This window comes from Cyprinus carpio, chromosome B14 (genome assembly GCF_018340385.1).
Source record: "Cyprinus carpio isolate SPL01 chromosome B14, ASM1834038v1, whole genome shotgun sequence".
Taxonomy (NCBI): domain Eukaryota; kingdom Metazoa; phylum Chordata; class Actinopteri; order Cypriniformes; family Cyprinidae; genus Cyprinus; species Cyprinus carpio.
In genome coordinates this window covers 20,545,630-20,570,485 of record NC_056610.1, presented here as the reverse complement: position 1 = coordinate 20,570,485, position 24,856 = coordinate 20,545,630, and the positions used below count along the sequence as shown (strand labels likewise).

Genomic DNA, 24,856 nt, shown 5'->3' with positions numbered 1-24,856 from the left:
TTCGAAAAGGAACCAAACAAAGCTGATACCAATTCTAAACAAAAATAAACAGATCGTATTCTTTAGGAAGCATTATCGTCATCTTACCAGAGTTCTAATAATCAGGCCAAGTGTTTTCTGAGTCGATTTGAAAACGGGGACATTCTAGTCATTGGACGAGGCGCTCCGTCCTCGACCAATCAGAGCGACGATCTGTATGGCGTCAGAAATATCACAGCGCCCCCCAGTGCTGGCAGTCACACACAACAACCAGTATTATGTTCATTTCTTTAATCATTATTTCTATATAAACCTATAACGTTGCCAATAATTAGTCATTAAATTATAGAAAATTCTCTTTGATTGTTGATACCACCATAAAAAACAAAGGATATGCAATATCAATATTATGTAGTTTAATCAATGTAGTCTTTTTTAACCCATTGCTCAGTATCACTGACTGTATCTCTTCCAAATATTCCTTTCGCTTGAAAATTAAGAGGGTGGGACTCAGAAGTACATGTAATAAATATAATTAAATACCGGACATCACAACTGGCCGATCTGAATCTTATTTGATTTATTTTGGAAACATTTATACATTGAAGATAATCAGAAATGACTGTTTGGAAAAGGGTAATATTGTGAAGTAATTTACTCTACTTGACTGATTAATGTTTATGTGACATCGTATCATAGGGCAAGTTAGGGAAGAAATGTTAATGTCGACGTAGTGACTATATTTCTGTGATATATTTATGATTTTGTATTGCTTTGATTTGACTTTTTTTTTTTAGCAGTAATGGCTTTTAGTAGGCCTACTGATTTTTATGCATGAGGTATGAGGTAAACTATTTCTTATTTTGAATTTAACAGGGTTAACAGGACTTTTTTTTATTATTATTGAATACATACACACTACCGTGGATTGTGGATTTAGAATTTGTATTTAATCAAAGGAAACAAACATGATCAATTAAAATGATATCTAAATAAATACAACTACTTAATCAGACAACAAAAGGCTGAAGCATTGCATCATACTCTGCGTCCTCGACCGCCCACCGCAATTCTGGGAAAAGGGGTAATGCCTTGGGAGGTCCTGTGGGTATTGTAGTTCTCGTGGCTGATCTCGAGACACACATGCATTTAAAAAACTTGCATATAAGCAAGAGCTGACCTAGAAAAAAACAATGCATTTTGGGGTAAGGGGTTATTTTTTAAAATTGCTATGTTATGATTAGTAGTAATTTTTCAAATTGTGTGGATTGAAATGTTTAATGTATAAACTTTAATTTAAAAACTACCACGCGACGATTTCAGATAATGACGACAGTGACACTCTGGCGTAAACATCTTCTAACATAAAAATAGCTTTCATCCACTTGATCTTAATTAATTAAAAAACGAGATTGCAATTTCATCGGGAATGCATGTAGGCAGCATGAGGTAAGGGGATCTCGCGCACAGCATTCCTTCATTGGAGATCCTTCAGGGATTAGGGATCTTCTCCCGCTTCTTAAAAATCTAGAGAATGACAAAACCATTTTGCCCCAGCCAGGACTCACTCACACACACACACACACACCTTTAGAAACTATTATATAACATATTGCGTGCTCGGTCTTTTTTCGGGATCCCGGTTCCCTCGGTGCACGACCTATCACATGACTGACTGCAATTCCCATCACTCCTCTTGGCGCATGCGCACGCCGCGTTGTCTGGCAGTGGTAAACAGACGTCAGAAGGGAGTCTTCGCCTCGAGTCAAAACAAAACAAAACAAGAAAGATCTACGAGGAATAGCTGTTTGTCTATCTCCATTAACAGCAGAAGAGAAGCGATTTCGCGGTAATTTCAACAGACCACCAAGTTATTGAAGAGGAGCGGGTTTCTTCGACTTTTACCGGAGGGATATTAACTCATAAAAACCGGAGTTGGCTAACTAGGTGGCTCTCTCAGTAGTAAAACTACGCTTTCGAGTTTTGTCCCAGAGGCCGAGTGGCCGGCGATCGAGTCAAAGAGCGGACAGGCGGCGACTTTTTGTCTTTTCGGAGAACACATCGACCGTAGTGGAACACGGGGAGCTTTCTACGGAACGGATTCGTTCGGCGCGAGCATCGTGTGTAGCTGCGTCTCGAGGAACATGGCAGATGGTGGCACGCGCCAGCACACAGCGTGGAGGACCGTGCAAACTTAAACGACAATAACACAGATTTTTATTGTATGGTAACCCCGTAAAACTACCCGTTATGATCGAGCACTCCTGTAAGATATTGTCTTGCTCTTTTTTTTTTTAATGTAAAATTTTGATCGTTATGAAATAAGTTTTACGTACGGCCTCTTTTGGCGATTTAACAATCTTGCCTAACGCATTTGAGTTGGGATGCACTTAATTCGTTTTTAACCTATGTTTTTTAACTTCGGAATGGATCCCGATTAATTAAAAAACGTGGCTTTGTTGACTTTGACAGGCAGCTGTAACAAGTAGTTCCCATTCACTTGAATTCGTTTACAAGCACAGTATTCTTCCATAGTATAGAAATACACTCAGTTTACAAGAAAGATTAGTGTACGACTTTATGCGATCATATTTACGATGTGGTTTATTGCTCTTTATGTAGAGTTTGTAAGCTGGTCTACTCGTTGGTGTTTTTTTTTTTAAAGTCTAATTGCGAAAGCCAATCAACCATTCGCTGCTATAATAGGAGCCAGTGGGAGGTGGTTATTTTAGCAATTACAGCGCATGTTATGATTGGTTTTGCGATTTCACCTACTAAACTGCCTCAATTAGATTTTTTTCTTGTAAAAGAGTGTTTAATTATATACGAAAGTTCATAATCATCCCGTCACTCCTCTTTTCCTGTGGTTTATCTCAGTAGTCGCTCTTGACAATCCAGCGGTTTTGATGTGTAGTGAGTTTCCTTTGTTCTTTCTCCATTAAACAAAGAGACCCCCTTCTGTCCTCGTTTGCTCTATGTAAATGTTAGTTACTATTAAGGAGATTATTTGGCCCCTTTAATCTCCAATCTGAGGATTAACTGACGCTATATTGGTGTGTTCAGATTATTGCGAATGTGCTCCGTTACGCTCCAAGACAGTCGCGGTTCAATTTAGTCCGGATAATTTATACTGTAGTGTGATTATTTTACTTTTGGTATAAATAGTCGTACTCTTCCTTTTCCTCGCCCAGTCTATTGAATCGTGTTTAAAAAAATTAATAAATAAAAAAAAAAAAAACCTCGCATCAAAACTAGTTCATTGAAATCCACTCCTTCCTCTGAAATTATCTGGATTGCATCGCACATGGAGGAGGAGAACGTACCCCCCGATTGACCCAATTTTGAGCCCGCAGAGCAGACCCAGGTCTTGCACATGGCCGCTGCCTCCCTCCGACATCTCTGCTGTCAAAGCCGGGGGGGCCGACGGCTCAGAGTCTGCTGCTGGAACTCCGCCCACCGAGGAAGATAAACACGAGCCTCAGCCAATCATATCCGAGCCTGAGAAAGTCGCGGTCTCGGAGGGCGGGGTTATCGTTGGAGTGGGCGGAGCCACGCCTCGAAAAGGCTCTTCCAGGCGTAATGCTTGGGGTAATCAGTCCTACGCAGACCTGATCAGCCAGGCGATTGAAAACTCGCCAGAAAAACGACTTACTCTGGCGCAGATCTACGATTGGATGGTAAAAACGGTGCCGTATTTTAACGACAAAGGAGACAGTAACAGTTCTGCTGGGTGGAAGGTACGTCTAAACAAGATTAAGAATGAATAATAATGATAATCAGGGTTTGAAATCAACTTCTCCACTCACCTGCAAATTTGCCTACTAAAATCAAGTTACTGACCATTCAGAACTAATACTAGCCAAAACAAAAATGATCAGAAATAAAACAAATTATCAAACTCTTTTTATTCAGTAGTCAACATTTGAAGTGGATCACAACAGTTTATCAAAGTTGTCCTAAGACAAGAACGGGAATTGTTTTGGTTCTACGACAAGTTTGATGAAAGGTTTTGATCCAAACGTTGACTACTATATATTTGTGTTTGTATAACCAGGCTGCCTATCTTGGCCAGGACACTCTTGTAAAATAGTTTTTAATCTCAGTGAGGTTCTTTCCTGGTTAAATAAAGGCTTAATAATATATATTGTTTATCATGGTTAAATAAAGGCTTAATAATATATATTGTTTATCAGATTTAAATATTTTTACACAGTGAAGCCTCTCCTCCATTGACACATTTATCCATGTAATTTAATTTTTTTTTTTTTTTAAAACAGGCTTGTAGTTCACAGACGTTAATTTTCTGGTGTTAATATCAATCTTTTAGACATTGACTTTTAGACTTGATTTATTTTTTGTCATCCCATTTAGAACTCCATTCGCCACAATTTATCGCTCCACAACAAGTTCCTGCGAGTGCACAATGAGTCGACTGGAAAGAGCTCTTGGTGGATGCTCAACCCCGAGGGGGGCAAAACCGGCAAAGCCCCTCGCCGCCGCGCCGCCTCAATGGACAACAGCAGCAAATTGCTTAAAAGCCGTATGCGAGCAAAACAGACTAAAAAGCAAGCCGGAGCGGCTGGGATCGGAGGCTCTGGAGGTGCTCTGCAGGGTGAGGGTGCCTCCGGAGCTGGCAGTGCAGACAGTCCCGGGCCTCCAGGTCAGTTCGGAAAGTGGGGAGTGAACAGCAGCAGCCAAGCAAGCCGGGGCAGCTTGGACGACCCGGACATGTGGACGAGTTTCAGGCCACGTACAAGCTCCAATGCCAGCACGCTGAGCGGGAGGCTTTCTCCCATCGCCACAGGGCAGGAGGACGAGGATGACCTACCTGAGGACGGCCTTCTTGGTGGCTATTCCGCAGGGAATCTTCCCCCAACACTAACTGAGACGCTAATGGAAGAACTGGATTTGATTGACGGGCTAACTTTAATGACAGGTCCGCAAGGTGGTGCGAGCCCAAGCACAGCTCCTCCTGCCCCACCTCAGCCTTTGCCCTCGGCATCCACCCTGCTGCCTCGAGGGCACAGCTTTCCTTCATTTCGGCAGCTGCAGCAATCGAAGGCTACACAGGAATCCACTCCGCCAGGGTCGCAGAGCTCTGTTCAACCCAGTGCCGCATCCAGCACAAGCCAGTCAAGCTTCGGAAACTCGCTCTTCAGTCCTCTGCCCGGTCCGGGTCACAGTGGTTTTAGCACTCACGTGCCCTCCAGCCTCGAAGCGCTCCTGATCTCCGATTCGCCACCACCCAGCGATGTTATGATGACCCAGATGGATCCTCTCATGCCGAGCCAAGGAGGTGGTGGGCTTATGGGGCTCGGGGGATCTATGTCCAGCAGCCGAGCTAAGGCAGGGCAGATGTTGCTGAACAAAGGCATTGACACAAGCGCAGTGGGGCTGATGAGCCTCCAGCCTCAACCCCAGCTCCAGCACTCACAGATGGGCTTTGGAATGATGCACTCGGCCATGAGCCAGGAACCGCCTCAGCTCGCAGCCATAAAGACCCAGCATCAGGTGCTAGGCGCTGGGCTTCTGCAGCACGGAGCTGTCCCATCACCCGGTGGGAACGGAGGCCTGCAAGGTCTAGGCCAGTTTGCAACACCACCCTGCTTCATGCCCTCCCAGGACCGTCTGCCTACAGACTTGGATATCGACATGTTCACTGAAAACCTAGACTGTGATGTGGAATATATCATCAACAGTGATCTAATGGATGGAGACATGGTTGACTTCAACTTTGACCCCATCATACAGGGTGGACAAGGCTATACTGGGCCAGCAACCACACAGAGCGCCTCCCACAACTGGGTGCCCAGCTAACTCCATTATTAAAGATGATAACAGGTATTTTAATTTTGGTTTGTTTTAACAAGACAGTTCACCCAAAAACAAAGTTTTACCCACCCTCATAATATTCTAAACCCATCTTATTTTCTTCATGTGAACACAAAAGAAGACTATGAATATGCTCTGCACTGACATTGAACGTCAGTGGGATCCAGTGTTGTTTTGGACCCCATTGACTTTCATTTTAAGGGGAAAAAATGGTTAAAAAAAAACATTCTTCATAAGTCAGTAATACAGGTTTGAAACAGCATGAGGATGAATAAATGATTATCTCTCTTTAAAGAACTATTCTTTTAATTTCAATTATGGTTTTACATTATTCTGTATGTGAAACTGTTCCTTATTTTGTTCTAATGCGTTAATCACTTTTCTCATTATTTATTTACAGGATTGTCCCCCATCCATAAAACAACTTTTAAAAACAGATGTGGCACATTGCCTGAACATATTCTCAAATTTTTGCCTCTGCATTTGCCATTGTACCTCAAATACCTAAACTGCTTCGGCTAAGGACAACACACACTTGGCCAAGAAGTCTCATGTCAGAATTCTCAATTAGACGACGAAATCAAACCTCATACATGTCAAGTGCCAATGTCAACTGAAGAGTGTGCTGTTGGACACAGAGATCGTGGTCTTGAAACATATTTTCTCTTTTCTTTTGTCTTATATGTACAATTTTTTTTTTTTTTGTGGAAAGTTGCAGTTTTTGGCCAATCTTGGACTAAAGTAGCACACCTAATAAACAGCTAATCATGTTTATTACATTCATGCCTATGATGCATAGTGTAAGATGGAGATGGTACTCCTCCTTGATCTTCTTCAACCTGATAATGGAACTCCTTCAGCCAGGAAGATCAAACTCTGCAGCTTTTCTTGATGTGAACTTTTGTTTGTTGAACAACAATGGAGAAAGTCCGAGCAGCTGAGATCGATGGAGTGGCTTTCACAGCTGACTTGACGTTGCTGTTGCTCTCAGCCCCCTCTGAGCATGAAAACAACATGGCACCACAAGAATGTTAAGTTGAGAACAACGTTGAGTGGCGACGGTTTCACTGACCACAGAGCACGGCTGAACTGTTAAGGTGTGCTTGCTCTCTCTCAGTGGTATGAAGCATCAAAGTTTCAAGGTGGTTTGGTGATGCTGTGGTGTTCAATGTGCAATTAGTTTGGCTTTTATGACCTCTGCTCTCACGAAGTGATGTGCTGAAGAGGCTGATAACTGAATGATGGTTTAACTGTCTGCTCTTAAGTGTTTGTTAGTGATAACAACAGTATGAAGAAATGTGATTTTCCACAGGGCATTTTGATGCATTTTTAATCCTGCCAACAGGTTAAATGGTATAGTGTTAAAGTTGGAAACTTGGTGCCCTTTTGCAGAATGCAATATCTGAAGATTTCTTTTGTGTGTGTGTGTGTGTGCAGGAGGATATGTGTGTACATGTGTGCCTGCAAATATTTTTAATGCTCTTGAAACTTGATTCCAACACACTGACAACAGAATTCAAGGTTACGCTGAATCATTTCAGTTAAGCGCAGAAGAAAGATCTTGAAGAAACATGGCTACAATAATGAGATGTTATGGTTCCTCTGGCATGTTCGACCGTGTCCACAGATGCACAGAAGAAAAACTATTTTCTCATTGTTCAGTTTTTCATAAACAGCACTACTCCTATTTTATATTAAAAATGTTATTATAGAACAAAAACAGTTGGGTATATTAACTATAATTCTAATTTAGATTGGGGCGTTATCGTTAACAGACTAATAAGAAATTGCTATTAATGGTTTTTTTAATCTGAGCTGAAGCTATTTCAGATCATTTTTAACTGTCATTTTCTATGTAATCTTTTATTTTTGTAAAAGATGAAATGCATATAGATTTTATACAATAACCAAAGGAACACTAAGAACTGCATGTTGGATGGACGGAAGCATTGCAGTGCGGATAAGCTTTACAAAACCTTTCTGAAAAATCTATGTAACCTAAATCCTAATTTGATTGATTGCATGAGTACATTTAAGAGAATACAGTTCATCAAGAGTTTAAATTTGCTATAATTGTTTGTGCTAAACAGAAAATATATATATAAATCTTGATTTGCTAGGTTGCTTTTTAATTGTCTAGACAATGATTTCATCTCAGAACGCAAGACTGGTCCAACTGAAAATGATTAATGCAATGTTTCACTCTCAGGGTTATGAAAAATAACAATTAAAACAACTTCTGGAAGGAAGTAATAAGATAATCATGTTATGACTTCAATGCTAATGGCCTTTTCAAAATTATGAACGTCATTTATGCAAGCCAACGTCACGTAGATATTTTAACATTGCAGAAATATATCTAATGTTGCAGTTTATTATGAGAGATTTATCTAATGTATGCATTTGTAGAGTTCCTACAAAACTTTGTAAACTGCCAATGAACACTATAGCATGTCACTCCAGAGAAAACCATACAGCTGTAAAGCCCTTTTCTTTTCAACTTGTACCTTTTCTGTAATAGAAGGGTTGACTTTCAGTTAATTATTTGTTCAGATGGTTTTTGCGCAGTTTAAGACCAGCATTCTTTTGGTGTATAATTTGGCTTTAATTTGAAAGCTTGATATTAGTAACTCTTATCACATCAATGTAGTGGTCTGAGTGCATTAGATTACTTGTCAAAGTGCTCTCTCCTTACAGAGAAATAATTTTAATCCTATTCATCGGTGCTAGATATTAAATATGACAATTAAAGAGGGCCATATTTGATTGGTGCATATGTAGATATCAGGGCCTTTAATAATTTTCTGCAACGCATATAAATTACAATTTCTTAATGTAGAACATAGTATGAGAAATTTACCTATGCGTTTTAATTCCAAACTCTCAGTTTTTGTATATTATAAAAGAAGCTGTGAATGGGGAGGGAGGGGCTTGGCCAGCTCATCACATATTGTGCACCTCACGAATGGTGCAATGTTTAATACAGCTATTGATGATTTTCAATCAACCGTTTTACATCGATGTGCTTGTCTTTTGGGGCATCTTTTCTCATGTTTTTTTTTATGTTTGTACATGTAAAACAGCTCCTTGATGTCTAAGAGTGATTGTTATTCCTGCCTGGTACATCTTTCAGAAAGCTTCAGGGCTGACAGTCACCTTTGACATTTTCCTGTGTCATTTGAGTGTTGATTTGAAAGTGATTTTTCGTGGTTAACACCCTGGCTTTGTTTAATTTCTCATAGTACAGATATTGAATATTGTTTTTGCCCCATCAGACTGAAGTCACAGGGCTGCTGCAGGAAATGCAGGAATTCTACACTTTCCCTCTTTCCAAATCACTCTCACGTTTCTTGTTTGATATTAGCCTTCTTCCTTTAGTAGTCATTCTTTAGTTCCTTTAATTTTCCAAGAGAGTTTGCTAAGTATTCAAGTTGATAACACAGAACATTAGTTTATGGTCTAGGTTGGGTTTTTTTCTCTCTTTTGTTTTGGGTTATAAGACTAAGGTTATAAAACTGACGAGTTGTGCATAGCCAATATACTGTATATGTTCTTGATGGCTTTTTTTTTTTTTTTTTGCTCAATTAATTTTGTTCCCCCATACTTTGTTAGTCAGAGGTCATTGAAAGCAGTTCAGCATAATAGAAATAAACCTGATCTGTTCAACGCACACTGTTTTAAGTTGATTTTGTGTCATTGATCCATTCATTTGACATAAGCAGAGGTGCAGGGCATTTATTAAACTTAGAGCATCAGATTAAAACACTAGTAAACATGATTCACACCATTATATATAACATGTTGTATATAAAGGTTTACATAGGCTACTCAAGAGTAGCCATTCATACTAAATGTCAATTTAAGTTAAATCTAAATTAAGTTTTTCCAGGTTCAGGGAAAATTATCTACAGCATGTGTGAAACGTGTAGAAATTAGTTTACTTGTCCCTTGTCTTCTAACTCTGGTTTCCAGTGTGTCCGGTTCGCAGCAATAACGAAAACTGTACTTTTACTTATTGTTATAATTCCATACGAATTAGGGAAGCCACGCAGCACAGCTATAACAATAACGACGCAGAGGAACGATATCTTGGAATCACTCTTAACAATACGCATGTTAACATGACTTCAGAGGAGAAAAAGTTCTAACCTTTTCTGTGTGAAATTATATCCAAATTTACAACTTTGTCCACAGGTCAACGCAACTCCACCAATTGTTCCTTGGAGGTCTGTTGTCCTGTAGAATTAGGTCCAAACTTTATCTAACTCACCTGGCTGTAATTTTCTAGTAACCCTGAAGACAGATGAGTTTGAGAAAGGTTAGCTCTAAACTATGCAGGGCAATAGATCACCAGGAGGCACATTTGAAGAAGACAGACTTTTTAGTAAAGGCAATTGGTTTTATAAGCTTCACATTTCTGTTTTTAAACATTCTCCTAAATGTAGTGAACCTGAACGATTTTAATGAAATGTCTGAATTGCTGGCGTGATTTTATTAAAGAAACACGAATGGAGATGTACCACTAGATGGCAGGATGGCACTAGTAGTTTCAGAAGCCATTATTCATTTTTTTTTTAAATTTGCCAAAATGATTGACATGCCAAGTGCTCATTCTGACACTCTGAACATATAACCATTTAAAATTAGTGAACTATTTGCAACCATAAGGTTAATTTACTATAAAAACATTTACTTTCACACTTAATGACTAAATAAAAACAAGACACATCAATGATATTGCATGTCTTTATAGAAAAAATAAGCATTTCACATTTCAAAACTTTTTTGCCTATTTTTCCAAGTTTTTTTTTTTTTTTTTGGTCAGTTTAAATTTTTATAGTTCCTACATTTACGTGGTAAATAAACATTTTGGCAATAGCCATGCTCGTTCAGTCTCCTCCGCCGAGGCACAGTCCTTAACGTCTTCCAGCTGAGGTGGTGGAGACAGTCTGGAAGTGTCCACGTTTTAGAGACGTGGCAAACCGTCAGCGAAGAACAAGCATTTAAGACAGTCCTGCTTAAGGTAGAACGGACGTGCTGCAGTCCTATTCTGCTTCTGACAAACATCTCCAGATGTCCACTACCGTCGGTCGGCCCGGATGATGAACAATTCCCCTTCTCAACTTGAATTAATGCAGTAGCATGAGGCTTAGCTCTGAGTCCAGTTCCAACATACTGATGAGCCGTGACTCATCAGTAGTCAAAAGGCACCGTGCGTCCAGCACAGACTGCGGCTCCTGTACACATTTCTGCTGATTTACATGCCTTGGTTTCTTAATCTACACAGTTCAGACAAGAGCAAAACTGACAACAACATAACCCTCCCTCAAAATGACAAGGAACAACAAGTTGAAATAGGAACAAAAGTACTGTAATGTTTAAAAATAAACACACAAAACCAACCATAGGGGGTGCCCAAGTCATTCTGCCAACTATAATTAACCAGAGCGATGAGAGTTTAACACAGTACAGGCATTTGGCCTAGTCAACAAAACTGGACACTGAATATATTCATGGCATCAGAGGGGCCGTCGTCGCCTCTCCAAGCAGTTTGTAACAATGACAGCTGCCAGCTGCAACCACACTTGTAGGGTTTTTGTGCAAAAGGTTCAGTGCAAAAACCAAAAAAAATTATAATTTTGTGCAGGTCAGTTATGGGGAAGGATAGCGAGAGCTGCTGACCTTGAACCTTTTACGCATATTATATAGTTCTATCAGAAGTCCTTCATTTGATCTAATCCAGCGTGTCAACATTAAAATCAACATTTTAAGCTTATTCTCATCACAAGGTGACTTTTATTTTTTACATGGTAAATATTTTAAAACAAAATCCTAATTGTTGTTGATCCACATGTCTACACTGGAGACGCCAGCACAACATTAACCTAAACGCTAAATGCTGGACCTTTCAGAATCACTTCAGTGGGCCAATTACTTCAAAATCAAAGACCTACTTTTAAATGATATTCAAACTGTTTTCCAAGTTAGCAGATGATGTCATTCAAATACATACGGTGTTGATTTGGCCAGTTTGTGAAGAGCGGGTAAAACTGACTGCCAGCCCGAAGTAACTGAGAAACACTGAGAATACTACCACAAAGAAAAATAGTTCAGAAAAAGTGATTCCTTTCCACTTCTTGGAACCCCGTCAAATTTAGATCTTCACATTGTTAAAGCGGTTTTAGATGCCTACTGAGATGAATCGGATGCTGAATATGGATGCTGTAAATGTACCCATTTTAATCACTTAGAGCACCCATGCAGAGAGAAGAGCGTGGGGAAGATTTTGGAAAACATCAATGCTAATAATCGATCGAAAGGAGTGAAAACAGTACTTGATGACCTGCTGTGTGCAGAACGAAGCCACAGCCGAAAGCTTATTGAGATATTCTATAGATAGATACCGGCTTAAAAGTGCTCATTTAAAAAAGAAGTTACAGCCGTTTTGAACCTTCTCTTACCCTTTGTTAAATTTTGCTCTGGTCTCACTATTCCACATTCAAATGAAATATCTGGAAGCCATGTTAAGCAAGAGCCTTTGTCCAATCACTCATTTTTCTGTAAACAGTGACTCAAATTGGCTATGACCTTTCCAGAGTTGGACACCTTGGAAATGGACAGTTGTACACGTTTTCTCTCACTCAGTTGAATAGCAACAGCAAAAAACAAACAAAACAAAACAAAAAATGGGAAAATATTAACGACAACAACCACAACTGAATAAAAATAATTGCACATTAACCATCTGATATAAAGACACTAAAAAAAAAAGGTAGAAAAAGAAGAGTATGCGCACAAAAGGACAAATACAGAAACAAAATGAAGTAGGAGAAACATGCACAAATGACAGTAGGGGTGAGAGCGATTGCTTTGCACTTTCCTTTTTTTTTTTTTTTTTTCTAAAGTGTCACCTTTGGCAAAGAAACGTTTCACAGCAGTACCTTACATCACACCGGTTAAACTCAGAGACAACAAATACAGAGACGGAGAGCCAGATCTCTGCTTGTATTTCTTTGCCTTGACTTTCACTGTACCATGTCCCTCTGTGGCGCTGAACACTCGTGTCCTATGCGATCATGTATTGAGTGATGGCTCTGAGCGCGTACAGCAGCTCGGCCTGCAGTCGTGCCTCCATCACTAACAAATTTACATGAACCTAAAAGACAAAACGACAGGAAGACAATTTTTGTTTTAATACTTGTTTATAGCCAATTGTAAGTAGATGGTATATTTTATTATCTTGTTTCATGGCAAGAACAACATAACAAAAGTCATACAATTATCAAATGAAATGGTTTTTTAAAAAATGTGTTTATTGTTGAGTATCATATTTGATACATCAGGCTTTTATAGCTCATTTAGTATGATAGGATAATATGGAGCTCACACATCTCAGTTTTACTAAAAGGGCCTTTTACTTGCTAAAAATATACATACTATCAGTCAAACGACAGAATGCATGAAGTAGATTGATTTGCAAAATGTTTTGATCATGATTATAATTTAGAGAATTTACACATCAAATATGATGCATTAGGCTTTGTGGGGGGTTTAAGTAGAATGCTACTGAAGTGTACGCAGCACGAGTTTTGATAGGAAATCACCTTGTCTGAAGCTTTGACAGGGGCCCAGGACAGTGGGCATAGAGGGGTCTTGCTTGAGTCAGGATAGCAGGCCACAGCTTTAATATAAAGTTTCAATCCACGCTCCAGTAATCGGTTGACTTCGCCATAATCATAGTCATCGTATCTGAGGGCAAAAGTGTCAATGTAAGTGCTTCCTCATTATTTTTTTTTTTTGCCTTTTTCAGCATTTTTCGAAACACTAGTTGTTAAGTCACAATATGTGAGTGTGGAGTTAAAAGCTTGCCATTAGACTTAATTTCATGTTGTTTATTTTTTGCATTCAAAATGCAAACTTGTGGCAAAATGCAAAATTGTGGAAAAAACCAGGGAACCAGGGTACCTGATGCCATAGATACAATGAATGTAGTTCCAGATGGCTCGTTTGAGATCGGGGCTGTGAGGGGAAAGGGAGGGAGGCCACATTGCGGAATCGCTCGTCTAACAAGTGCCCTATATCAGAGTAGAGCCTGTTCACCAATGAGAAGCCGTGATCCTCCCATGAATAGTCCTGCACAGAAAGACGAATAAATATAAATAAATGTTACTGTGGTATTTTAAAGACTGTTAAAGTGCATAATTTCTACAATGGCTTATAAACTACCATTCAAAAGTTTGATGTCAATGTTTCTGAAAGAAGTCTTTTATGCTCACCAAGGCTGCATTTATTTGATAAAAATACAGTAAAAACTGTAATATTGTGAAATTATATTTTAATACAAAATAACTAATTTCTACTTGAATATATTTTAAAATGAAATTTATTCCTGCGATATCGATGCTGAATTTTCAGCATGATGTCTTCAGTGTCACTTTATCCTTCAGAAATATGCTGATTTGCTGCTCAAGAAAAAAGATTTATATTATCAAGATTTTCCTTTAATTAATTGAAAATTCAAAAGAACAGCATTTATTACAGTGCCCCTATTATGGATTTTTTGAAAATGACCTTTCATGCAGTGTGTAACACCGCTCTAAGTGAATGAAAACATCCTGCAAAGTTTTTACGGCTGAAAGTGCACCGTGTATAAAGTTAACGCAACGTTAAGTTTGCATATGATTTCCATTCAAATCAAATGCAGAAAGCCTACTTGAATGAAACTAGCATTTGAGAGGATTAGGAGCGGCACAGCGCTTCCTTTTAAGGTTTTGAGAGTAACATTAAGTGCTGACAGTCTTGAGAAGGGAGGGCATGAGCTGTAATTCTGACCCTTAGTACCCTTTTATGCTACTACTTTTGGTAGGTGACACCCAATGCAAAGCCCCCACCTGCACCCGGAATACTTGGAAATGGTCCTCCTCCCGTCTGGCAAAATTCCTGGTAGCCGAATTCTGGGTCTGTGACGAAGCGGGAGGGGTCTGCGGAGAACATCGACTCGTCCTCCTCCTCCACATCTGATACGGAGTTGCATTTGAGAAAGAGAAAAGCAGGTTACGAAAGAGGGTCCATGAGGGAGCGATATATACACAAGAAAAGGCCCTTGTGTAAAAATAAATCTCTAAACACTCAATCCAAAATTACACATCCTGTTTACAGCAGCATTGAGAAACATGGTTTACACGACACACTGGCTTTAGACTGATGAACATCTTACCTGCATGTAGGAGTGTCTGCGAATGGAGTCGGTCTCCTTTTCTTTCCTTGATCTCCTCCTGTGATTTTTGAATTTGTTCTCGAAGGTAAGCGACTTCACAGATGGAGTCTAAGGACTAAAAAAAAAGAGCCAACAATGCAGGTTATGCATGTATTACAACGGACTTCACACGGCTTGCACACTGCTGTAACTAGGGATGTCAAAAATATTGTTACTTAAGTACCAAGCTGATATCAGAGTTAAAAAAAAAAAAAAAAAAAAAAAAATTGATAGCAGTCTTTCTACAGTGTTTATAGTGTCAACTCAATTCCCAAGCACTCAAGTGGTATCACCATGATCAAGACAGCCTATTATAAAAATTACAGAAGAGCAGGAAGACTGATGTTCTGATGTTTAATATTTTTTTTTTTTTTTTGGGGTTGAGTTCATTTGTAGTTTGTGATATAATTCAAGTAATTTTATTGTACACTTCTATTTTTTTAATATTTTATGAAAGAAGTCTCTTATGCTCACTATGGGTACTGTTATTCAATCAAAAACACATTAAAACGGTATTATTGTGAAATATTACAATTTAAAATTACTTTTTCTTTTTTTAATGTATCTTAAAATGTAGTTTATTCCTGTGATGCCAAGCATCATTACTCCAGCCATCAGTTTCACATGATCCTTCAGAAATCATTTTAATATGCTTTTTAATGAATGTGCTTTCATGCATCCTTGCTGAATATTTTTTTTTTATTATTTTAATCTTCCTTACCCCAAACTTTTGAACAGAAGTAAATAATAATACTGCAGTTACATTTGGGGAAAAATAAAATAATTGCACTGTTTACTTGATTTGCCTTTGTGTTCTTGCCAATTAATGATTACGTATTTTTGCGTTAGCAGCGCAAAAGGTTGTGGGTTCGATTCCTAGGGAACACATGTTAGGTAAAAAATGTTAGCCTGAATGCACTGTAAGTCGCTTTGGATAAAAGCATTTGCTAAATGCATAAATGTAAATGTATTTTATCTGTTTTTTTATTTAGCAGCTGTTTTTTTTTTTTTAATCAAACCCAAACAAACCTAAACCTAACCTCGTTTACCAACTGAAATGAATGATCATTCGTACCCTTCGCCGTGGCGCCTTCTCTGTGGGTCCAGCAAGGGATGGCGATAAGGCAGTGTTGCCGTTGCAGCGTCACAGAGACAGTAGGCAGGGGGGCGTGCCATGATGCACTCTGGGAGTGGGAGTGGTGTCCGAGTCAGAACCAGAACCGAAAACAAAACTGCAGAGGGAGTGACAGTGGGCCAGCAGAACCACGGCCTGGACGAGCTCAGCCAGAGACCAGCACTGCTCCCCCGTCTTGAGCAGAGCCTGTATGTGCGAGCGTGCCGTGAGCCAAGGCTGATGGGCCAGGACCTTGTTGATGTGATCAAGGTGCTGTAGACGCAGGGGTGCAGCCTCTAACCCCTGAAGCCATAACGGGTCTCCGTCAGCCAGCAGGAACTGAGCCGAGTGCAGAGACACCAGGTACCTACAGTGATGCCGCGCCGCAGCCTGAAACACAAATACATTTATCAATTAACCTGAGATATTATTTGAGACTGTGACTGATTGTAGAGCATATTCATACCATGATGGCAATGTAGTGGCGGTAGTGCACGGGCAATGGGCCATCCATATAGAGGATGTAGTGCTGTGTGCGCAGGAAACTCTCCAGGTACTGTGGGTGAGAGGCCATCTGCTGAGACACCGAGTCCAGGCGCCCCCTGTTGGCCAGAGCCTTCATACACAAGAGAGAAGCCCGGTCTTTCTCAGAGTTCACCATCACCTGCCAAAAGGAACAAAACACAGCAATGAGAAATGGACAAACAAAAGGCAGATAAAAAAAAGCACTTCATGAATGAAAAACACCTATTCAGTGTGTTTTTTAGGTTAATCTTAAAGGTGCTGTGTGTAGGATTGACACCGAGTGGTTGAACTAGGTATTGCAGTCCAAATTCAAAATATTGGAGAGGTTTTCACCCGGACTTGACGCACACGCAGGTTGCCAGATTGACGACACAAACAAGAACGAGCGCACTTGATGATGAATGAAATAAAATATACGCTGCGTTTTCCGCCAACTGGCAACCCGGGGTGCCGAAATACAATTGGGTAAACTGGCAGTGGGTGGGTTTCACAAACCAAAACAAAGATCGACATTCCGGCCGGGACGCACATTTTCAAAGGAGAATAACTGACTGTAGCATTGTTTTTCAGATAAAAAAGTATGTTAACTTAACACTTTTCTTAAATATCTGCAAACATATTGTGGTATTTTTATGCCTTAGTAGAGTCAAAATCCTCCTTTAAAGGAACCACCTTAAAATAACTTTCACTAGTGTTTGCAGCATTCCTCAAATAGTTCCTAACAAAAAAATAAAGAAGTAAAGGAATAGTAGCAAACAAACACCGCGTCTGCCACGGGTCCTGCGGGCATCGAGGGACAGTAATAAACATTCCACACTAACAGCGACCCACTGCTGTTTCAGACCAGACAGACGTCTGTCGACCTCAATCTCCTACTTTCACACCCCAAGACGCTTAAAATACATCCAGATTATAAAAATGGCTATGGACACCATACCCATGTATAATCACAGACACAACTTCGGAGTTGTGGTTCAATCGTCCGTATTTAGCATAGGAGACTATTTTAGACAATTTGTGGAAAGGAAATCGATGTCCGATGTCCTTGTTTGACTGGTGTTGAGGATTGAGATCTGCTGATTCATGTCTTCATGTTTTTAAATGCTGACTGTGAAGGCCTACCGAGGCCTTGTGCCTGCGCCTTTGGCCTGCTTTGTGTCTGACTGTGGGATTATGAGAATCCTGCCCACTCCCCTCCTGTTTGAGTGTCTCACAGAGAGAGAGAGCAGAGGAAGAAACAGGAGATTGGAAAGAAGTGAGAGAGCAACTGAAGCAATTAGAAGCAGAGCTGGTGAAATCAGGTTTGATTGGACTAGAGAATAGATTTATAAAAAAAATTACCCATTAACTGATTTACCCATTAATTTATTAGTGCATAAGATTCTAAAGAAAATGTTTTATAAATGTGCACCAAACTGTAGTTACAATCTCTACTTTGAAATTACTTAATTTTTCTGTTGATGTAACATGGCTTGGGGGGGAAAAACAATTCAATTTCACAATTCCACACAGAAATGCGTCACATTATTGAAGTTCAATGCAATTTGAAGGCCATTTTAAAGGTCAGCGACACATTTTGACACAATAGTGGTATATATTTAATTAACTAACAGCAATGGAACTACAATAGCTCTAGGGCAATATGGGCAAAATATTACCACAGTATTTTTTCCCACATCATTCGATATCAATATTTATCTCATACTATTAATGGAGAAAGAAAATGCTTTCCACGTGTTTAAGGCCTTGAGAGTGAATGTAAACATAATTTGTTGGTTTACAAGCAAATGTCTACGTCTACACTAATTTTTAATTCAAAGTCCCACAAAATCCCCCCCCCCCAAAAAAAAAAAAAATTGTCCAATTATTTTTTATGATTATTATTGCTTTAATAAGTACATTTTATTATATAATAGTAAATTTCTTTAAGTTAAACCAAACTTTTATTTTGTCAGTTTGTCATGAAGACCTTTGAGTTTCAGTTTGCATTTGATGGTGAAATGCTGGTGAAATGAGTCTCATGCAGCTCTGCAGATGAACTGTCCTCATATAATGAGACGACAGACGCTGAAAACATCATGATAAAACTGTGCCGCTCATTCAAAATGAACATGCAGACTTTTAAGTGACACTGACCTGATCATCTAGAAGGCTAAATATTCATTTGCTCAAGTTTATTATCGATATTATGAATTGTTTCTCAATTAATATCGTTTTATCGTCTATCCCTAGTCTTGGCTCTTATTTCTAATATGTGATATGAGAATCGGTTGTTTGACCGTGAGAGGGTGGCCTCTGTACTTCCTTCGAGTAAACCCTCACTCCGTGGGTCTGGCTGTAGTTAGTCATGGCGATGAACGGTCAGTTACACTTTCTAGGGTGGGGGGAGAGAAGAGGATGAGCTCTGACTGATTGGAAGAAATGATGATGGTGGTGTATTGTTTGATGTATTGTTGTTTAGTTGTTAGGGGGGGATGAGTGAGGTGGGTGGAAAAGATAGGTGCTATCATAACTCTTCCTGACAGTACTGAAGAGTCACACTGACAGCACGGCATGTACAATCCCTTTGAGTCACTATACATTTTTGGTCTCCAAATACCACTTAAAATCACATTAAAGAACTGATAGCAATTAGCCAATTGAAAATCTGTTCACGTTTTACAGTGCTGAATTTTGTTGGGGAAAATATGTGGGTAATAAATTACACCCAGGCCTACAGACTGCTTGTCCTGTCATAGTTCTTCATACAGTGTCTGACAGAAAAGAGAGGGTTATAAATAGTCCTAGAGGACAGCTGAGATAGCACATGCATAGATAAGTAAGAAACGCCATTCCTGCACAAGGGACACTATGAAATAAAGAAAAAAAGGGGTTTTATTCGTGGGATGTCAGAAATATCTCTCCAGACAGGTTCCTCAAGTAAATGTTCATGAAAGGGAATGAACTTAAACACTAAACCGTCGGTCAATATTTGCTTCTTAACCCAATTTAACATGCAATTCCGATGAAAAGTAGTTTTGCACTGAGGTGCAGACAGTGGTTTGTCCTCTATTGGGAAATGTGTCAGCTTAATCTGTTTACCGAGGTATTTGAATGTCTGAAACTTAACATTTAATATAAAGTCATTTAAAAAAAAAAATAAAAGTGAGAAAAAAAAAAAAAAATGACTACATCTGGTTTGATGACTAATTTTTAAGAGGCAACTTGATGAAACAGGAACAAAGACGTTCTCTTTTATCAAGGAAGAAGATCTGTGTCAAGGTGGCGATGAAAGCTGCGATATGTTTCTGCCCGAGATACAGGTGTCTTGTCATTCAATTCAGTCGAGGCTTGCGAAACATGTGCAAGCAAAACATGCCATACAAAGCATCACAGACTAACATTACACTTACCTAGAAAGTCTGGAATTTATACTCCAGATCAAGTGCCTATCCAAATCTATTTCTGCATAACTTCCATACATTTGTTGTGTCCCAAATGACATCACTACTGACTAATATATGAACTTTATATCCAATACTGGAATCTAATAATCTGTTTACCCTGTGATTACATAAAGAAAGGCTGCAAAACAGTTGAGTGCATGAAATGTTCAACATTCCACACTTAATTTTTGGTTAATTAAGTGCAATCATCTTGGTATATGAAGTGTACTTTTTCTTTCTGGAATTTCCAGTGTTAACATACTACTGTAAAAAAATGCTTTTTCAATTAAAACAAAGATGCATTTTATAAGGAAAAACTATTTAAATCTTTCTAGTTTAAAATTTCATTTTTAACTCAATATGTTACTTGCGAATTTATTTTTGCAATTGTTTGTAAAATTTGCTAGCAAGTATTTATACTATAAAATGGCACAGAATAGTGCATGAGTACATGAAGTGGGATGTACCTACTGTTGAGATACCATAAGCATTTTGCGCTGGGAAAAGCTCTAAGAATATAGAAGTGAAAATACGGTCAACCAAGAGCCATATCGGCACATAGGAACAAGTAATTTAAACAAGACTAAGATGTTGAGGTCAGCCTCAAACAACAGTTCAAACACTATTCTCCATTGGGACGCAAGTACAAGTGCCACTTTCCCTGGTAAACAGATCACATGTCTCCGAGCCTGGTCGCAATGCCCAAAACTCCTCAGCGGTGACCCAGAAAAACAGGCAACTGCAAATACAGATATATTCAACATGCTATCATGGTTCAATACAGAGTGTTCATTTCATAGCCCGTATCAGCAACCGGCAGCAGTCTGTATCCCTGGAACGATACCAAAACAACTTGCAATTAACTACTAATGAAACTTCAGAGGGAAATTAGAGACTAATGCAAGTCATATGAGAAGCAGAGAGACGCTCGCACACCCACACAGGCACGGCTCAATGAAACGCTGCAGCAGATGCTCTCAACTGAGGTTTCTGTGTATATATCAAGCTGCGATCGACAAAAGATGTTGGTTAAACTTGTCAATTAGGGTTTAAAGTTTATACATAAACACCAGCACAGTTCTTGGTCAACAGCGTGAGTTTATTTTGAAACTTGGGGCAATTTTTTTTTTGTCAACACACACAGGATGCCTCATCAGCAGCACCAGCAACAGGCACCGACATGTCTTTACCAACAGTCAACACGAAACAGGAAGTCAGTCTCATATCCTCTTGGCGAGTCCCTCAAATTCAGCCGAAATCTTGTTTATTGGGTAAAGGTGCAACTTTCAGCAATCATAATTCCTGTTTCCGTGAACAGTGACAGCATACACGTCCTTTAAATAATAATTCAGTTATTTGTTTGATTAAAAACAAGTTAAAGCGCTACACAAAGCAGCATCGGTGTGATATAGTAGAGATACAAAAAAAAAAGTGCAAGATCACTCCATGAACAAACAAAACAGCAGTTAGATTTGAATATATTTGCATGTACTCTTGTGTTTAGATTTGAATGAGTTCATGTTTATTCTAGGTTACCAACATTGTTTAAAATATCATCTTTTGTGTCCTGCAGAAGAAAATAAGTCATACAGGTTTGAAACTACTTAGGTAAGTGACACCAGAATTTTTATGTATGGGTGAACAATCTCTAGTTTTAATTGTGTGACATTTCACCACGTAAAATAAACCAGACAACAGAAGCCCTACTCCTCATCTTTTGTCATTTGAGACACGAGTCGTTTAAACCTGACATGCTCTAATGACGGTGCACGGGGGGGGGGGGCCTTCAGTTCAGAATAAGAGCAAGATGCCGATATTCAATCTGCATTCTCAGAAGGCCTGGAGGGCTCAGTCAATTGACATGCGCAAATGCCCCAACTGTTGCACAAACCCCATTTCTCTCCCTCTCTACAAAGGAAACACTATTTTGGCTTGCCAACCTGGAAGCCAGGAAGAACAAAACAGCCAGCTGCACCTCACTGGGGGCTGGACTGAAACAAGGCCTGCAGCAAACACACACACACACAAACAGACAAACATGGCAAGCCACATATGGATGCAGTCAGACAACCAGGAAGACTGACATTAACATAAGCAGACAGTGTGACATACATTCAGCAGCTTGCATATGACGCACAGTGAAGTGAAGGCAGATTATTGATGAATCACATTTCCGCTTGGGAAGTCCAAGATTTGGTTTGCTGTTAAAATCAGTTGTCTGTTATTTTGCCTTCTTTGTGCTTTTGTGGTCTTCATATTCAGAAGTGAATAATGGCCAGCTATGCTTTAAACGTATATCTATAAATAAGCTACATAAAGGATTGCAATACATGTTTAAATTTTACCGTTACTGTTCTGACAAGGTTACCAAAGCAGCAATGTCAGGAGTCAGGATATTAAAATGCTCTCTATGGGTGAAACACATCAGGGAAGCTTTGAAACACGTATTGTGCCCTTATAATACTTATCACCTACAAGACATTTTTTTTTGAAGAGTATCTTTTACAAATGGAACCAGTGGTTAGTTGAGGGAAAAAAAGGGAAAACGAGTTTAATAATGTTAACAATCTAAGTAGTGCGCACAAGCCTAGGGTATTTTCTTATGGGCTGGCAAATGGGAGCATATTTCTGAGAAATGTTTAAATGGCACATTCCTCTATTGTTCTCCTGTATGCGCAGCAGCGCCATCCCAACAGCGCCATCACAGGTTGCAGGACGGGTACTGGCCGGCGAATGGGGAGAAAAACAACTTTTGATTGGCAGTACATCAGCATCACATCACCACAAACGGGGATTGCCCGAAGAAGAAAACACTCACACAAGACCCAAAAGTCACGCGTAAAGTAAGAATGTCATTAATACATCTTCCTGTGCAGACTGTCGTGTCACGGTTTAAGGCTGTAACTACAAAGAGCTTTGTGAACTGCGAAAAATTATACTACGACAGCGCCACAGACAAATGATTTTCATTTTCACAAAAGCTTATACGCAATCATTTGGCTAAAGAATGTACTTAAACTTGAAAATAAATACCAAATGAAGGAAAAAATGATGAGTTGGACGTTCTAGAGATGAATGCTTCTATGTCGATACGACCCAAAAATACTCAATCGTGTATAAAACAGAAGATTCTTCTTACAAGCAACTCAACAAAAAGCTCAGACGGTGACGGAGAGTGTCAAACCCACAAAACTTCAACATGCCAACATCACTAGAAAAAAGCGTATTGTTCATGTAACGTTAGGTTTAGATTATTGGTAAACCCATAACCATGACTTAATCTGCACCAAAGGCTTTCAAGATTGTTCCACACTGCAGTTTTAATTCCTCGTGGATCTTAAATGTTTTACTGTTAATACCTGGAATATTCAACAAATACATACCTTTAATGAGTAATCAACATAGTTGCAACGACACAATGGCTATCTAAACCAAATCGAAGCATGTACGGAGCATATGCACGACAAAGAAGCTTATTAAGATGATCTCTGTCATGAATGCAATGGATTTGCACAGCTTTTCATTCCATGAAATACAAAACAAAAAGACAAAATATGTCAAAGGATCACTATTGTGAAGCTGCATTAGATTACAGACGAACTGCAGCACAAACGTTAACTCCAAGCAGCTTTACATCATGAAAACACCTCTGTTTATCAAAAATGAAGTAAATTTCAGGAATAATAAATAATTAATACAATGAATTAGCGTATAAAACTCGAAGCAAATAGTCATTGTTTGAAAAGCAGCGATTAGAATAACAATACAAACGCGGACTGATCTTACAAATATATATGAATGATAGTCGTGTATTCTAGAAAAATAACGGATATTATAGATACTTATGGGCGACGAGTCTTTTCTTTCAAAAGAGGGACTTTGAATATGTATTCAAAAATAATGACACGTATATGTTTGAGGAGCGTTTTAAAACACGAATGACATGAACAATATTAAAGAGTTGAGGCTTTTGCTAAGTAACGTTAGATTAACTGTCAACTTTGAAAACTTCCCAGCAAGAGTCTACATAACGTCCAGCTACAGTTATTATCTTCACTTCAGGAATTATGTTACCTGATTTTGAACGAACTGGCACTGGTTCCAAGGCGATAGTCCATGTTTTTCGTGCGATGATCATTTTCCTCTCCGGGTGTGCATGAATGTGGCTCCTTTGGCTTTCTTGGTTCTTCTTCAGCGACTCGCTAACAAAGGCCCAAGCCGCTTTGAGCTCTACATGTGTCCCGGACATAGAGCTGCAGTGTCACTGGGCGAAAAAACATTGACTGACACTTCTACAGTGATGGGTCCAATCAGAGCGCTAGGGAGGCGGGTTCCTAAGAGTGGAGTGCAGGCCAATCAAATTTTAGTTCGAGCCAATGAGCGTTGACATGCGGTGGAAAAGTACCTGTCTGTTAAACTCGTTAAGCCCGCCTACTTTCATGACGCAACGCAATGATTAAATTTTTTGTATTAATATAAAGTAAAATAACAACTACAATTGTAAACATAGAGACCAAGCAAAAGAAAAAAAAAACTATTAAACAAGATATACACAGACGGACAGACATTTTTCCAGTGTTTTAAAAAAAAAAAAAAAAAAAAGAGTAATAATATTATTTCTTATTAAGAAGAAACAAAGGAAGATCTAAGTGTTGTAATATTATAACTAATTAGTTTGAACTTAAAGAGTTTTATTTTAGTAATTGGAAGAAAAATAATCCACAC

General features: G+C 39.1%; 2 pseudogenes; one reads left to right on the top strand and one right to left on the bottom strand.

Moving 5' to 3' along the window:
* Positions 1-3,283: 3,283 nt before the first annotated feature.
* On the top strand, positions 3,284-8,283 carry LOC109113222 (annotated as a pseudogene).
* A 3,548-nt stretch (positions 8,284-11,831) lies between these two features.
* Positions 11,832-24,572, bottom strand: LOC109113223 (annotated as a pseudogene).
* Positions 24,573-24,856: the final 284 nt, after the last annotated feature.